We start from the raw sequence: 14,705 nt of genomic DNA on the forward strand, positions 1-14,705 counted from the left end.
TGTGAAATTCATTCCATTAGCGTATATTGATGGTATTGTACTGATTTTGAATAGATTCGGAGCAATTGGAAATCGAGTCCAGAGACGAGGGCATCCCGGAGTAGGATTTTTACGCTGTTAAGGTAAGTAACAGTTTTAACTCTGGCTTTGAGGGTATAAACCCGGAGATTTGACATCACGTGATTGTTTGGAAGTGATACCCACGCTAGGTGATGGGCGTGTGGGTGTGCACCGCGAGGGATTGAGACTTGGTCTGTCCCGTGAGGCTGTGAGGCCTAATGGCTATTATCTGTGGTTATGTGTTTATTTGTTGTTGAACTTATTTACCTTCATGTTAGAGATCATGCTTAGGCTTTATTCATGCTCACATTATTTGTACTCAGTCATAGAAATTATTGTAAATATTTACCTCAGTCTCTATTAATTGCTAATATGCGGTGATACTTGATGTGGGTTGTGTTCCCTTATTTGTTGGTGATGATGAGGCTAGTGAGGTATATGATTGAGTGAGGTCGAGGGCCTGGTTGTGAGGATATTAATACTATAGCGCGTGAGTTATCCGCGTAGCACGTGAGTTGACCGTGCGGGTTCAAGTATTGATACCATAGTGCGTGAGTTGTCCGCATAGCACGTGAGTTGTCCGTGCTTAGTGCTTGGGCTTTGGGAGCCCCTCCCGAGTCTGTACATACCCCCAGTGAGCGCAGAGTGTTGAGTGTTTTGAGTATTGAGTGCTGAGTACGAGTGATGAGTGATGGAGTGACACTACTGTGAGGTTGTATTTATTTGTGTTGTTGCTGCATTTATCTGTTAAACTTCTTTGTGGCATTTACTGAGTTATGGAATTTACCTGTTTATTTCTGTTTATTTTTAAATTGTGAAAAATAAATAATAGGAATGTTTTACTTAGCTCGTCACTATTGCTCAGTTCCTTAGTTATTTTTGTTACTTGGTGAGGTGGTTGTACTCATGCTACACCCTGCACTTTATGTGCAGATTCAGGTGAGTTAGAGTGCGGTGATCGTTGAGTTCAGGCCGGCTATCTGTGGAGATTGCAAGGTAGTTGCTAGTGTCCACAGGACCTTATTTTCTTCTTTTGGATTGTATTGACAGTTAGACAGTTTTATTTCTTAGTTCATAGATTTAAACGCTCATGACTTAGTGACACTCCGATGTTTAGGGCTCGTTTCCGTATTTCTAAAATTGTATTTAGAGTTGATTTAGTTTATGAGAAATTCAAATGTTGAAATATTTTATTAAATTCTTATAATCGGTTTAGTAAAAATATTTTGGGAAGTAGGCTTGCCTTGTAACACGATAGGCGCTATCACGACCACGGTTAGATTTTGGGTCGTGACAATGTCCCAAATTGACATCATAAAGCATACGAATTAATTTCTCAAAACGGCTCGTTACAAAGTAAATCTTAGCTCAATTTTTCCGTAACTTAAATCCAACTTTTCCCAAACTTTATATATCATATACAAACATCATATATAGTCATATCATGATTTTAAACTCATTTAAATCATGATTAGCAAGTCTCATATTCATCTTAACTTACTTAAGACTTCGGTAAATCTTTCTTATCCTTGTAGAAAGATTTCGTCCTTTTTGAGCTTACATAAGATAATCCTATAATGACAGTGACGTCTGAAGTACGGGGTGTAATAACATGTCCTCTTAGAAATATTTGTCCCCGAATGATAACTCTTAAAGGCTTGCAAAAATGGGACGTAACATTATTAAATCACTTTTCAAGCTTACATTAATTAACTTACGACGTACTTTCACGTACAAAAATATGGGGTGTAACAATTACAAATACAAATAAGTAGAGTAGAAAAACCCTAGCCCATTTTTTCCCCAGCACATTCAAGTTTAAGATAAAATAAAATTTTGTCTTATGGAGGTAAAAAGAAAAGCCAAAACCCTAGTTAAAAAAGCAAAATGCCAAAATCATATCAACAAAGCCAAAGCTAGTCTATTTTCCGGTAAATGAACAATACTATTTCAAGTTCTTCTTAGTTCTTGCCGTCAATAATGGCAACCCCAGTAAGAACTACTACTCCAATTTAAATTTTTCACTATATTTTTTATTGTGTTTGGCACAAAGGAAAAAACAGAGAAATTGGGTATTTTAATTTTTAATTGATTGTGGTTATTATCCTCTAAACGAGGTTTTTACTTGCTTTGTATCCCTTCTCTAATTCTTTCTGCTTTAGAAATTAATTTTGTCCTTGGTAGTTTTCTATTATGATATGTTAGTATTCTAAATTTTGCTTTCTGTTCTAAACTTGCAAAAGATAATGCTTCCTTTTTCACATCAATATATATGAAGTTTCTGCCCTCTTGATTGATCTAAAAAAAAAAGTTCCATGTTTAAAAATATTGCCTAATTGACGAGCTATTTGTAGATGACACTAATTTAGTCACATACTCCTTACGTTTTGCTTTCCTATATATTGTTTTTATTTTTATTTTTTTAATCTCACTTATATCAATTTCTTTGCATTATAAACTATATCTATAAAAACCGAAAAAAACTGCAAAAACCAAACCAAACCGATAAAACTGATTAAATTGAAACCGATAAAATTTATACTATATTGGTTTGGTTTGGTTTGGTTTGAATATTAAAAAACTATCTTAGTTGGTTTGGTTTAGTTTTAAGCAAAAACCGAGCCAAACTGAACCGCAAACACCACTAGGCTCTCATTTGGGTTCATTGTGATCTTTCCGTCTAGAGAAAGATCTAGGGGTTATGGAAGTTCTGGTTCTAGAGGAGGAAGGTTTGGCAGTATCCCTCTGAGAAGGGTTAAAGCTACAGTTAGGTAAAGAGCCTAAACTACGAAGTCTACCACCTATTCTACTTCTAGTTGGAGCAGAAGAGGGGGGAAGTTCATCAATAATTACTATCTTATGGGGGTCCGATGATAAAGAAGGGTTTGAAGAACGGGAAGTCATCTTTAATGGTGAAAACACAAAAAAAGCAGAAGAAACACAAGAAGAGTTAGAATGTGAATGCAAGTGAGAAGAAGAGGTTTTAAAAGTTGTGTATGATATGGTATTTATAGGGGAAAGAAAGACATCATCAAAATCCATCATTATGAACTATCATCATGGAACCATCACTTCGCAACTGATGCAACCAAAAAAAACCCTAAAAAGGCATTGAAAGTTGCAAAATCAATTACAACGGGACACGTGTCCTGGACATTAAATAGACATGATGTATGTCTCATCGTTTCTGAAGAAAGAATTATGATGGTTGGGAAGAGACGACAAGACATTCCCTAATATTTAGTTGAGAATATTCAGAAAGTTGGGGGGGGGGGAGGGGGGGACTATCCGTATTGGTGAAAAAAGGCATGACACGTGGCCCAACAACGAGGTGACAAGTGGCACTTATAATTGGGTCAATAAAGAAAGACAGAAAGACACGGATAAAATACACACAGTGTTTTATCAGAGAAGGTACTGAATTTGACAGCTGGAAAAGAGGAATATGCACGAGATGCATGAAGACCATAAAAGGGGAAGATTCATGATTCGGTTGTAAATATGGAAAGGGAATCAACATTAGCTTTGATTACGTGCGATCCTCTATTATTTTCATAATCGTTACAGGTAAATTTGATAACGGGCAATTAAGACAATTAATGCCAATAACGAGTCATAATTAAGTAGAAAGATCGTTACAACTGTTTATCCTTATATAAGGACTCATACATCATTTTGTACCATTATCTGAATATCTCTAAATATATGCAATCAGTCTTTTATTATATTTGATTTAAGGTTATATTCCTTTTGGGTAATTATTACTGCTAGAAATTCGGTAAAAATCGACCAAAAAAACCGACCAACGTTGGTCGGTAATGACCAAAAACCGACCAAAATGCGACCATTTACGTGTGGACGGTATTTTTGTGGTCGGAAAGGAATACCGACCAAAGTTGGTCGGAAATTACCGACCAACTTTGGTCGGTCAATTAAATTCAAAAAAAAATATTGCAAAAAAAACCGACCAAAGTTGGTCGGTTTTTTCCGACCAAAGTTGGTCGGTATTTTAATTATGTAAAAAAAAGATTCACCATCTGGGAATCGAACCGGGGTCTGTACTGTGGCAGGATACTATTCTACCACTAGATCATTGGTACATTTTATTTTAAGACTGTCTTTTATTTGATTTATACTCTTTAATTGTATTTTCGCACGAAAATAACCGATCAAAGTTGGTCGGTTTTATTAAAAAGTAAAATTACCGACCAAAGTTGGTCGGGTTTTTTAAATGACCCGCCGAATTAACCGACCAATTTTGGTCGGTTTTTTTAATATTAATTTTTATTTATATTAATTGAAAAACCGACCAAAGTTGGTCGGTTTCTTGAAACATAAAATTCGCGGGACTCAAAAATAGTTTCCCGCATTTTTGCGCCAAAGAAAACCGACCAAAGTTGGTCGGTTTCGTAAAAAAAAAAAAAAAATTGAAAAACCGACCAACTTTGGTCGGTTTTTTGGTCGGTTTTTTTACCGACCAAAGTTGGTCGGTCGACCTTGGTCGGTTTTTGCCGAATTTCTAGTAGTGTTAGTAGGGAAGTCATTTTCCTTCCTTTAATTATTATTTTAATTTTAATTATTTACTGCATTTCTGATTGTCAAGAAAGTGAAGTAAATTTGGTTATCAGTAACCCGATTTTCTTTAATATTAGCTTTGACCATAAAAATTATTTTTGAGTTAAACACCATCCCCTTAAACAATAAATAGCCACGCGATGTATAACATTAATATACATATTATATGTGCATAGCCATATATAATTTATGTATACCAACTAAGATATATAAATAATAAATTCATCCGGACTATTTGTATAAAGAACCTTATTATTAATGTGAACTATTTATTGAAATCTCTTTCCGATGGTAATTATGCAAATGACGGTGTTTTTTTTTTTTTTGGGGGGGGGGGGGTGTAATTGGGAGTTAATATTATAAATACTTAAAATGCATAACATAAGGAGTTCCGACCAAACGGCCCGCCATCCAATGTCTCCAATACCACTTCCAAATGTAAGTCTTCAGCAATTCGTATAAGCATAGTATATTATTTACTATGGTTTTACCCAAATATTTAGTAACTTTTTTAGCATTCACATAATATTTATTCGTAAATTTGCGACTACTAAAACGGATATCAGCAAAATCATACATTTTATCGATGCTGTAAACCATCAGCAGATTAGGTTTTATCTCATCATAATGTTTGTTAAATGGAATCAAGTTATGTTCAGGGATTAATTCTTATCTTAGGTGGGATCTTATAGAGCTTGGGATCTTATAGAGCTTGTTTTGCTAATTATCCTCTTTTAGTTATGTGTCTTGATTTTTGATTTCATTGAATGGTTTCTTAACTAATGACTCGAGGAGATGGGCCTTTATGATTTTTTATAATTTTGAAATTTAAAAAGTATTTTTTATAGATTTTTTATATGTAAAAGATATACTCTTATGTGTAAAAGCAATTTTTTTATGTATAAAAAAATGGAGCATAAAATTAATAACAAGTTTGTAATGGGTTATAAAACCATTTGACCTTAGACAATACAGCGCATGATACTACATTTTGGAGTAACTTATTTTAATTCTTGTTCAAGATTCTTGAAACTTGAACTTGTGGCAATCATTAAATTTACAATTATTTGTATCGCTAACTTCCATTTTTATGAAAAATTTTATTTTGTGCTTCACCCAACTGGCACCAATTGTATGAAACTTCTTTTTTGTGTTACAATTTTATATATCCAAAATTTTGTGGACTTAGAAGGGTAAGAGATGAGTTCCACAAATTTATGAGACGAAAAGAGGTGTCACACAACTAATGTTAGTTGTGCGAGACACACCATAAAATTTTTCATTTTTTATCCTTGCATTGAATTCACTTGTGAGCATATAACAAACTACATCATATTGGGGTATTTATATATATTGTCAGTTTTGGGGTCACAATTGAACGTATACCCACTTTGCACAAAACTTTACAAGTCTACCTACTTTAGGATCAACTTCAGACTTATCAGGTCTGAAGTTAAAAAAAAATTAGTCTGAAGTATAATGCACTTAAGACCAATTAAGTCTAAGGTGCAAAAATTGAACATAAAATGCACTTGAGGCCAAATAGGTTTGAAATGCAACAAATATTTTCATGCACTTAAGATCAAATAGGTCTGAAATAAAAAAACTACACTTAAGGCCAAATAGGCCTGAAGTGAAAATATTACACTTCAGATGCACTTAAGGCCAAATAGGTTTGAAGTGCAACCAATGTTTTCATGCACTTAAAGCCAAATAGGTTTGAAGAAAAAAATTGCACTTCAGATGCACTTAAGGCCAAATAGGTCTGAAGTGCAACCAATGTTTTCATGCACTTAAGGCCACGTAGGTCTGGAGTACAAATTGTCAAGAAATAAAAATTTGTTCTTCAAATTCGAACAATTCAATACACGATTCAACACCTAATTTTACTCTAAATGAGCACAAATTTGAATTATAACCTCCAAATATCATCAAGAACAAACTCCAATTATCAATTTGTCAAAATAACAATAAATCTAACAAACCCATTTTATAATTAAGAAGAAGAAGGAGAAGAAGAAGAAGAAACCCTAAGCAGTAGTAAAAAACAAAGCGCCACAACAGGTCACCACCGTAAAACACCATAAACTACCTTAAAATATACTCACAAATACCATATGAATTCATCGTCACTTTTATTTTCACAGCGATGGAGAAGAAGAAGGAGAAAAAGGCCTAAAATTATCTAAATTTTGGGTACTAGTTAAAAACAAAATTAAAAATAAATACTATAAGTTAAATGGGGGCGACCAAATAAGACACCCCGTGCAATTTTAACTCTTATATCACAATCTAAATTTAACTTCTCATCAATAACACCCTTCAAATACCAGAGTTTATGGAGAGAGTCCGACGGCATATAAACATATAAAATTAAGAAATTAAATTTTATAAAAAGTTAAAGCCAAAAAAAATAAAAAACATAACACGACCAGAAATTTGCTCGCCCAGAAAGTAGTCTGTTGAGATGGGCCTTGGCATTGCTCCACGGCCTGGGCCAACAGCAGTCCAACAGCAAAATTTGGAAAATTATGGTCCATCGTGAATTTGAGCTTTTGTTTAAAATTGAAATTTTTACATAAATAACCGATCAAGTTCGCCGTTTATTTTTCATAATAATAACATCTATACATATGTTACACATTGACTGTATATGATTATACACATATTATATATATTACACATAAATCGTACACCAGTCGAATATTTTTTTAAGCTATTAAATGAACGGTTATTTAGGTTAATTCTTCTTCAAGATTTAGATATTTGGTCCATAGGCATCTGTGGATCAGCTAAGATAATCAGAATTCCGTGAGGCAGAATTTTCTTCCATTCGGAAAATCAAAGAGGTTCCAAAATCAAATAACTCCCGCTTGGGGCATTGATTGACCGAACAGATTAAATTTGTTTAATTGGATCAATCGAAAAATAATTTCGGTCCAGTTATTCTATGGGGGAACTACATAATATAGTTGTTCTTAAAAATAATAACCGATAAAAAATATATATTTTGTATATTAATATAAAATATACATATTTTTGGTATATTTGACTAGCGGATATAATTATTTTTGACTAACCGACCAAATGTGTAATTTGCCCTTATTCTATTTGTGTTCTAGGCCTCAATAGCACACACCATGTATTCAAGGAACTAATTAGCTAAACACATCAGATAATACTACTAAAACGGATAAATTTCATAAATAGCCACTTTTCATCCTTGTAATTGAAAGATAGCTATTATCGTGGAGTTTCAAATTCCATATATGAAATTTAAAAATCTATAATAGTGATTACTTTTAAAATTACAGAGCTGAAAATAGCTAGCCCGCTCAATTATTTTTGTTAAAACTAGGTTCAACAGTTAGTCAAGATTATACAATTCATGAACCATGTACTCTTTGTTAATGATGTGAAGAAAAATAGATTAAAGGCAATGTACCTAATTTGGTTTGCTTCTTATATGGAAGCAGTTTTCTGTGATCAAGAGAGAACACATAGTTCTTTATTAATTCGACAGACCTGGAACTACTAGAAATTGGGCCTACTACAACGGTTGTTATAGCAACGGTTAAACAACCGTTCCAATATAAGGTATATTGCAACGGTTGTAACCGTTGCATAAGACTTTAGTCCTATTGGCACAGTTCTGAACCCAAACTGTTGCAATAGTATATGAACCGTTGCTATAGGTGGTATCAATTGCGACGACTTTGGATACCGTTCCGATAGATGCCACTATGGCAACGGTTCTACAGAATACAGCCATTGCGACTTTTTTGTTCACTAATTTTTCTGTCTTCAGTTTTTACTTAACCTACCATAGCTCTTTTCTTTTAATTCTTTTTTATTTTTAGTTCCTAAATAAAACTCCATTATCTCTTATGGTTCCAAGATATTGTACTAGCTAATACCCTAGCAAACTTCTTTCTCCACATCGAATACAAATCTGAATAGCTCCGGCGAACGCCACACCTCCGACAAGGTCACACCTCACTACTAGAAATCCGCTAAAAACCAACCTAAGTTGGTCGGTTATGGCCAATTACCGACCAAAACGCGACCATTAGGGTGTAGACGGTGTTTTGATGGTCGGAATAGCTTACCGACCAAAGTTGGTCGGTAACTTAAAACGACCATCTGATAAGTTTAAGTACTTAGCGACCAACTTTGGTCGGAAATATATTTTATTAATTTAATTTTACCGACCAAAGTTGGTCGGTTTAACTAAATTATATTTTTTTTATTAATTATTAAAATTAAAAAAACCGACCAACTTTGGTCGGTAATTGGAAATATATATTTTTTAAAAATAATTAAAATTAAACATTACCGACCAACTATGGTCGGTAACCTCAACAGTGCAGGCAAAATACCGACCAAAGTTGATCGGTAATATTGAATTCTGGGAATTCAATGTTCATTAACCGACCAACTTTGGTCGGTATTTTAGAATAATATATTTTTTTTATTAAAAACCGACCAACTTTTGTCGGTTTTTCTGGGTTTAATTTTGGCATAAAATGTCTGTTTTGGCAGCTACACCACCTGCCAGCATACCAATACACCTAATAACAGCAACAATGAACAACAACAACAACAACAACTAAAACAACAACTAAAACATTCAATAAATACCTTAAAACTAACAAATTAAAGTTCAATAGAACATAAAAATCCAAAACTAAGTTAAAACTAATTACAACTAGTTCAAAACTGGTTCTATTTGTCTAGTTCAAAGTATATAAAAGTCAAGGGGTATTTTCTTCAACATCATCATCACCGTCTGATGAACTTTCATTTACAAGACGATATAGAAAACGGTCTCGTGGAGGACGGGAAGAACGATCACGGGAAAGGCGGGAGGAACGACACGAGCAGGACGGGAGGAACGATCATGTGGAGACCGACCCTCTGGAGATGACTCATGAGATCGGGGCAACGGAAAAGCTCCACTAGATAGGAGAGTTCTGATCTGAGCTCGCATGCCAAGGAATTGAGCATCTCTAAGCCTTTCTCTTTCCTTGGCCGCCTCTAGCTCGGATGTGAGCTTTGTCACTGTCTTCCGCATAGCGGAGAGGCTCTCCCTATTAAGTTGCTCGCCTTGCGAGGAAGTCCCTATTCCTCGCATTCCACACTTATAGCGATAGAAATTTTTAGTAGGAAGCCCGTATACCTTCCCCCATTTTGGACCGCCAACAGACTTCAACCATATTCTTTCAGTATCCTCGTCCGAAGGTTGGGTTGGCTCACCCGGTTTACCAGCTGGATGATTACAGATGAATTCATCCACGTTACTTTGGTAGCGACCCTATATTATTCTAAATTAAATCAGTATTTCAAAATTTTTATAAAAGTAAATTATAATACTTAAAGAAAATTGAAAGCTTACATATGCAGTCGAGGCCCGATCCTCGACCCACCCATATTGATCCCCCCTCTTTCTTCTTCTTCTTCTTCTTCACAATATGCGTCTCCTTGAATAGCTCATCATGACTCATTGGACGCCCATACTTCTTTTCCTGAAAACAAATTAATTTAGTTAATAAAAAAGAATAGATATACTTAGAAAAGTAAAATAATTTAAGCAATTACGTACCAATCTTCTTTTTATTGTTCCTAGACTGATCGCACATCTAGTGTGCAAGGAGCCTCCCTTCTCGGATGCACTAGCTTTTTTTCTTTTTTTGCTCCTCACTAAGAACTCTGCGGTAAGACATTGCCTTTGCAAATCATTCCACAAATTCTCAAGTAACCAGCCATGCCTCTTGTTCTTCTTTCTAGCATCCGAGAAAGTATCAGCCAAACTCTTGCGAGCTTTATGATGAAAATTTACAGCCACTTTCGCGCTATACCGGTCTTCCCATACACACTTGCTCTGTATTTCAAAAGTTAAATATTAGATGGAAACAACATAAATATAAATTATTAAACTGTTTATAAAGAACATTTATACCTTAAATTGATTGAAAATTTGCTCCTTCAGCGAGAATGGGCAATCAGTCCCGAAGTTTGAGTGATATGTAGTACAAGTCAGCTACACTTCATGTGTTGCTAAATTGTCCCGAAGTTGTACCATTTCTCAAGTAAGTATTGATTTATTAGTTATCAAAATGTAAAATTTACTGTGACTACATATTAATGCAACTACTAAAAATCCTCCCGCAATCCCCGCCGATTAGGATAATTCATATTGAACATCCAAGTACGATGTTCCATTTATACAAATAAAACAAGAAAAAATTAATTTATTCTATAATTATAAATTAATTATATCCTTTTTAGTTAATTCAAGATAATTATTTTTTCCTAATTACACCAACTTATATCCTAAAAATCCAATTCATATCCTAAAAGTTAAATTCACAAGAACAAATCCTAAAAACTAAAATTTCAATTCATATCCTACGAGTTTAAACATAAACTAACTAAACTAAATAAATTCAACCCATACCTTAAAAGTTTGATTCACAAGAACAAATTAATTTATTCTATAATTATAAATTAATTATATCTTTTTTAGTTAATTCAAGATAATTATTTTTTCATAATTACACCAATTTATATCCTAAATATTCAATTCATATCCTAAGAGTTTCAATTCATATCCTAAAAGTTCAATTCATATCCTAAAAGTTCAATTCACAAGAACAAATCCTAAAAACTAAAATTTCAATTCATATCCTACGAGTTTAAACATGAACTAACTAAACTAAAGAAATTCAACCCATACCCTAAAAGTTCGATTCACAAGAACAAATTAATTTATTCTACAATTATAAATTAATTATATCTTTTTTAGTTAATTTAAAATAATTATTTTTTCCTAATTATACCAATTTATATTCTAAAAGTTCAATTCATATCCAAAAGGTCCAATTCATATCCTAAAAGTTTAATTCGTATCCTAAAAGTTCAATTCACAAGAACAAATCCTAAAAACTAAAATTTCAATTCATATCCTACGAGTTTAAACATAAACTAACTAAACTAAAGAAATTTAACCCATACCCTAAAAGTTCAATTCACAAAAACAACGTTAGAATGATATTAACCAATTTTTAAACAATCTTTAAATTTATTAATAACAAAGAAATAAACGCGGAAGTAAGGTCTGAAATATAGTGATTAATCCATAAAAATAACGGTGTCTAAATAATATCCCAGAATTGGTGTCACAAGTGCACGAGATTCTAGAATAAATACAAATAAAGGTCTAAATAAAATAAAGCTGTCTGGGAACAAACATACAGCTAAAGTAAAGTAGACGGGAACTTTAGAACTGCGAACGCCATGCAGTTATACCTCAAGTCTCCTCCGAGTAGCTGAAATCCGAGCAAGTCTATGGTACGCCGCTGGGACCAACTCCAAAATCTGCACAAGAAGTGCAGAGTATAGTATCAGTACAACCGACTCCATGTACTGGTAAGTGCTGAGCCTAACCTCGACAAAGTAGTGACGAGGCTAAGGCGGGTCACTTACATTACCTGTATGCAATATTAGTAACAATAACAATAATAGAAATAAATCAGGTAACTCATTTATAATAATTGAAGCCAACTCAGCAGTCATAACCAATTATCATTTCCATCAATTCTGTTGTAGCGTGCAACCCGCTCTCATAATATATTCACATTCAGTTCTGTTGCGGCGTGCAACTCGCTCCTCCAATATATTCATTTTAATCAAGTCTGTTGCGGCGTGCAACCCGATCCTCCAATATCGACTTTTAATAAGTCTGTTGCGGCGTGCAACCCGATCCTCCAATATGGACTTTTTAATAAGTCTTTTGTGGCGTGCAACCCGATTCTCCATTATATTTATTTTAGTTAATTCTGTTGCCGCGTGCAATCCGATCCTCCAATATATTCATTATAATCAATTCGGTTGCGGCGTGCAACCCGATCCTCCAATATATTCATTATAATCAATTTTGTTGCGGCGTGCAACCCGCTCCTCCAACATTTTCATTTACCAATTCTTATAGAAGAAATTTTCCCAATAAGTTCAACAATTAATATAAAATTATAAGACAACAAGCATACAATAATTATGATTTAATTATGAAACAAACAAAGGCAAATAACAAATTATTATGGAAATCAGAGAGAAAATATGTAGTTTAATATTTAATATGCTACATGTCAAATAACAATTAAGGCACATAATTCAAATAGCATGTAACAATTAATGCAGAAATTCAAGAATTAATATTTGCCAAAGAATAGGAGAGAAACAATTATTAAAATAATTAATTCATGATTTAAAATAATTTATGATTTTTCAAGTAAGCAGGCAAACAATTAATTTCACATAAAAACTTTTCGGAAAATTGTACGGACTGCGCACGTAAATCAAGGAATGATAAATGGTACTCTTCGAGGTCTTAGAACATATAATTACTTATTAAATTTAAAGATGACATTTTGGGTCATCACAATTCTACAATTATAAATTAATTATATCTTTTTTAGTTAATTCAAGATAATTATTTTTTTCTAATTACACCAATTTATATCCTAAAAGTTCAATTCATATCCAAAAGGTCTAATTCATATCCTAAAAGTTCAATTCATATCCTAAAAGTTCAATTCACAAGAACAAATCCTAAAAACTAAAATTTCAATTCATATCTTACGAGTTTAAACATAAACTAACTAAACTAAAAACATTCAACCCATACCCTAAAAGTTCGATTCACAAGAACAAATTAATTTATTCTATAATTATAAATTAATTATATTATTTTTAGTTAATTCAAGATAATTATTTTTTCCTAATTACACCAATTTATATCCTAAAAGTTTAATTCATTTCCAAAAGGTCCAATTCATATCCTAATAGTTCAATTAATATCCTAAAAGTTCAGTTCACAAGAACAAATCCTAAAAACTAAAATTTCAATTCATATCCTATGAGTTTAAACATAAATTAACCAAACTAAAAAAATTCAACCCATACCCTAAAAGTTCGATTCACAAGAATAAATTAATTTATTCTACAATTATAAATTAATTATATCTTTTTTAGTTAATTCAAGATAATTATTTTTTCCTAATTACACCAATTTATATCCTAAAAGTTCAATTCATATTCAAAAGGTCCAATTCATATCCTAAAAGTTCAATTCACAAGAACAAATCCTAAAAACTAAAATTTCAATTCATATCCTACGAGTTTAAACATAAACTAACTAAACTAAAGAAATTCAACCCATAACATAAAAGTTCGATTCACAAGAACAAATCCTAAACCCTAGATTCTAACTAAACTATTCAAGACAATACAAAGTTAATAATTCAATTCTAACTAAACTATTCAAGATAATACAAACTCAAAACTGAAACACTCATCAATTAAAACTAATTCATAACTAATTGACTAATTAATAAAACTAATTAGTTAATAAAACTAATTAACAAAACTAATTAAAACAAGACCTAAACCCTAATCCTCAATAAAATGCAATGTTCAAATAATTGAAACACTAATCAATTAAAACTAATTCATAACTAATTAACAAAACCTAGAAATAATAAATAAATGGGTTGTAATTCAAACCTATAATTTTTAGGAGATGGAGAAGGAGAGGGGCGGAAGTGGCAGTGGCAGCGGCGACGGAGATGACGCGGCAACGGCGGGGGCTGGGCGGTGGCGACGCGGGGTGGGGAATGGGATTTGTGTGAGGGAAATAGAGAAGGAGAGGGGAAGGTATTGAGTGAGAGAAATAGAGAAGGAGAGGGGAAGGTAAGAGAAATGGGGGTTCCCCCGTTATTTCAATTCTGATTTCAGAATTACCGACCAAATTTGGTCGGTAGTTTTGGTCGGTACATTAAGTATTGACCGTTTGACCAAAAACCGACCAACTTTGGTCGTTCTTTTTAAAAAAAAATTAAATTCTTTTTTTTTTTTGTGTTTTTTTCCTTAAAATATTATAAACTAAAAAAATAATATTATAAACTATAAGCATTTATTTTATTTAACTATATAATTATTATAAATAATTATAAACTATAAGCATATTCTTTATAAATAATTATATTAACTATTTATTTTTAATAAATTAT

The sequence above is a fragment of the Nicotiana tabacum genome, chromosome 2, assembly GCF_000715075.1.
Source record: "Nicotiana tabacum cultivar K326 chromosome 2, ASM71507v2, whole genome shotgun sequence".
Classification (NCBI taxonomy): domain Eukaryota; kingdom Viridiplantae; phylum Streptophyta; class Magnoliopsida; order Solanales; family Solanaceae; genus Nicotiana; species Nicotiana tabacum.